This window comes from Lissotriton vulgaris, chromosome 10, assembly GCF_964263255.1.
Source record: "Lissotriton vulgaris chromosome 10, aLisVul1.2, whole genome shotgun sequence".
Lineage (NCBI taxonomy): Eukaryota > Metazoa > Chordata > Amphibia > Caudata > Salamandridae > Lissotriton > Lissotriton vulgaris.
In genome coordinates, this window is record NC_141698.1 from 600,996,842 (window position 1) to 601,001,183 (window position 4,342).

The 4,342-nt window shown below is 44.8% G+C and overlaps 1 long non-coding RNA gene across 1 annotated transcript; it reads right to left on the reverse strand.

The window, feature by feature from the left end:
* Positions 1-2,254: 2,254 nt before the first annotated feature.
* On the reverse strand, positions 2,255-3,239 carry LOC147688568 (uncharacterized). The gene is made up of 3 exons (XR_015300523.1): positions 3,137-3,239; positions 2,651-2,826; positions 2,255-2,482 (listed from the first exon to the last, which is right to left on the reverse strand). It is a non-coding gene; the product is annotated as an uncharacterized LOC147688568 (long non-coding RNA).
* Positions 3,240-4,342: the final 1,103 nt, after the last annotated feature.

Consider the following 4,342-nt stretch of genomic DNA (forward strand, 5'->3'; position numbering starts at 1 on the left):
ATAGCATGGAAGAAAAAACAGCAGTTGTGAAGACCAGATGACATTCTAGGAGCCTAAGAGACTTTCACAAGCTGCCCCATGCCGGTCGACGAGTGCAGGAAGGTCAGTGGCCGGCAGGAACACCAACAAGCCTTGGCAAACAATTTTTTGCAGTAGAAGATGCTTTGTTGCAGACCAGCAAGGTCTGTGGGATTAACCCAGCAGAGGGAACTTAGGACCAGCCCTCAGCATGCAGGAGTGCCAGCAGGAATCAATGGAGCTCCCTCAATAACCCTCCGGCATCTGGCACAGGAGGTTGTAAGGAAGCCCCAGCAGCATACAGGAGACGAAGGCCCACAAGGCAGAGAATGCAGGCAGGACAACGTGCTCGGAGTTGTGCAGTGCTAGAGGCAGGGGCTGCTTGGAGCTTGAAGGTATTTGGTGTAAGAAGCCAACAAGCCTTGGTAATGTCAAACAAACAAAGTGCACAGGGAGGCAGTCTATGTTGGCTGGAGATTGATTACATCCTCCAAACTTGCAGGGAAGAATGGCCAGGCCTTTAGAGTACCACCAAACCACTACCTCAGTTGCAGGGCCGGAGGATGTCTGTGAGACAACAGGATCAGCAACCTGTTGTCAATTTTGAGGTGCTGCAGATGAAGGGAAGTGGCTTCTTCACTTCAAGGGAGATTTCTTCAGGCTTGGATGCAGGCTGAGTCCTTGGTGATTCATAGAATGCACGGCCAAGGAATTGCAGATATTTGGAGAAGCATAGGGACGAACCTGCAGCAGGATTCTTCCCACCGGGAGCAGTCTTGTCGTGGGTCCTGGCTTGAAGAACAGCAAAGCTCCAGTGTCCACCAGCAGAAGAGCCTTCAAACAATCTTCAGCGACTGGCAATCAGTTCTAGAAGTTGTTATTGAGATGAATATAAAGACCCACCCTTAGGGGAGCCCTTAAGTAACTCCAAAAAGGAAAAGGACCTCTTCCCTGGTGACCCACCTACCAGAGGGGGTCTGGGACGCTACTCAGCTGTCCTGTCAGATGCTCCATGGGGCATGATTCAACACAGCAGAATCAAATGGCCACCCTGGAGGAGCTCTGGACACCTCCCTAGAAAGGAGCTGGACAGGGGGTGATTACTTCCCTGTCCTTTGTGTAGTTTGACACCAGAATGGGAGCCAAGGGCTCCTGAACTGGGCAAAACTGGTTTATGCATGGAGGGCAAATGTGCTCTTCAATGCAGTCTGGTGGTGCTCAGAAGTACCCCCACCCTACCTAATTCTAAAGGAGAGGTGGTCACATCTCTCCTTAACTGGAAATACTTTGTTCAGCTTTCCCTGCCTAAGTGAAGCTCATCAACAAGGGGGCAGCACACTGTCTTAGGCTGGCAATCAGACCCTGTAAGGCTACACAGGTAGGTATTGGGGGGTTCTCCAAGGAGCCCCCCTGTACATGGTACCATACAACCAACACTGGAATAAGAATAGTTGCACGATTCCAACATTTTGGATACCAAACAAGAGCAGGTTGGAAGCAATATTTATGTAGTTAGACATCTCAATCTGCCAGTGTTCACTATATACCTTTAAAAAGCTGTTCCACACTTACAAGGCCCAGAAAATGAAGTCTGGGGTTTGTAGCACCACCTCTGCTTCTGTAGGGGTACCCACGCACTTAGACCCATTCACCCTGCTCTTGGACTGAAGGACCTACCTTAGGGGTGACTTGTAGGTTTTAAGTTCAGTGACCGGGATATAAGGAAAATCTTATATCTGAAGTGATGGGTGCATGCACTCTGTCACGCAGATTGCAATGGTAGCTCTGTTTACATGGGCTCCTATAGGTGGCATAATACATGTTAAGGCCCATAGGAGATCCCTGGTGTACCAATGCCCTGGGTACCTAGGGACTTATAATTGTACCCTAGTATGCCAATAGTGGGGTGTACAAAGTACTTACCAGTACATTTAGAGTGGAGAGTACTGTCGCTGGGGTCCTGGTTAGCAGGATCCCTGTGAACTACAGTCAAAACACACTGACACCAGGCAAAACGTGTGGGTATCTATGCCAAAAATATTCTACTTTCCTACAAACTGTATTCATGAGGTCGATGATGAGCACATCATCATCATCATCATCTCATCATCATCAATATGTTGTGGAAGAAAACAAAGGAATGACTATGACACAGTACAGTTAAATGCATTTGCAAACAGTCCTTCTGACCCAGAGACCCAAGTTATCATATATATAGATAGTCTGTCTTCTAGGATTCAAAAAATGAAATATGAAGGAGTGAATTGAACCCACCCAGTTCAAAATATATGATTGTTAAAAGACAAATTATTATTATTATACTGTATTGCCAAATTGGGTGATGCATCTGCATTCTCCTCTGGAATGTCCATCAGTCTTAGGTGATTGTCTCGACCGGTCTGGTAGGTGAGCAGGAGTGTTGAGCTCAGCTTTTGCCCTTTGTTCATGTAGGAGACAAGTAGATCTGTGGATTGTAAAACAGAAACTGTATTGTAAGGTCGAGGAGAAGGACAGAAGGAAGGTAGCTTCATGAGGAGTGTACCAAGAAGACTCAGAGAAGAGCAGAAAACAAGATAACACAGTTTCACTTTTGCCACACATACATTCAGCAGTATTTCCCAAATCAACGCACCTCTACATTCCTCATAGCTGATTACTAGGCCCCAGAGTCGTTGTTTCCCTTTGAAGTTGATAACTTCCCTTTTCTAGCTGTTGATGAGGTAATCCCACCCAGAGTCCTTCCATCCTCCTCCTGACTCAGAGTAACTCCGTCCCAGTACCGACCCAAGATAGCCGTGAAGTTCACTGCTGTTGAAGAACGAATAAAGAAAGAGAAATGCAGTAGTTGTATAGGTTTGTACTTGTTAAATAAAGTGACTGGTCTGGTCTCTAAAGAAACAGGAAAAAGGAGTAGATCATGCAAGTAAATCTTGCTAAGTAGTGTGAAAGGGCCAATCACCTTCAGGAAAAATGATCACCTATCAGACCCCAAACACTGCAAATCATCAAAATCAAGTTTAAAAATTAGTTGAATGCCCTCCCTCACTGCCACCACATGAATCATAAATCATCACTCTCAACCACTCAATAGTATATCACTCCTTGGTGCAATAGTTACCTGTTCCAATCTAAGCACAGTGGTAGGTACACACTTGTAGCTCCTCTTTGATGCAACCAATACATTGGAATTTGGCTGTCTTCTAAATAAAATGATCGTCTGGGGCAGCCCTTCTAGGTGATGAAAAAAGAAGGATAGGAGTGGACCGCACAGGTACATTTTCGATAAGTAAGATTGTGAAGGCCCATCACCTTCAGGAAAAATGATCACCAATCAAGCTCCAAACATTGCAAATCATCTAAATCATGTTTACAAATTAGTTGGACACCCTCCCTCACTGTCTATCACTACGTGAATCATCGATCATCACTCACAATCACTCATTAATATAGCACTCATTGGTGCAATAGTTACCTGTTCCTATCCAAGCACGGTTGTAGGTACCCAATTGCATCTCCTCTCTGATGAAAGTAAAACATTGGAATTTGGCAGTTTTGTAAATCACATGATCATCCGGGGTAGCCCTTCCAGGTGATGAAATAAAGAACGATAGGGGTTAATTGCACAAGTACATTTTCGCTAAGTAATTTTGTAAAGTCCAATCACCTTCAGGAAAAATGATCTCCCATCAGGCACCAAACATTGCAATTCATTAAAATTAACTTTACTATTAATTGAACACCCTCCCTCCCGGTCTTCAACCACATAAATCATCAAGTATCACTCACAATCTCTCACTCATTGTTGCAATAGTTATACTTACCTCATCCAATCCAAGCACGGGTAGGTTAGGTAGCACGTACACAATCATATCTTTGACGTAGGCAACACACTGGATTTTGGTATTGGCACTCTTGTAAATCAACAATCTACTCAGACAGCCTGCTAAGTGACGGACAAAAGGATAGGCATGCGAGGGAGGCAGGCATTGTCTCCAATGTCATGAAGGAATTATGGAGGCTTCCTCACTGCACACTGGTCCAACTGCAATCCGGCCATATATGTGTCTAAAACCTGGTGGGGCAGCCTAAATCTGACACAAACAATGTTTCAGTAGCTACTTTTTTTTGCAAAGAAAGAAGTTCAATGGGAAATATTTAAAAAGTTCTCTGATGGCATAGGCATATTCAGTCTGGTAAGTATAGTTTGTCCTCAAACTCAGGTGGTTCCCCCAGAAGTTGATCCTCCTCAGGAATGGTGTAATTGTGTGGTGTAAAATGTTGGTTCATTTTGATCATGGTCAATCTCGGCACGTTTTGAGGTGCG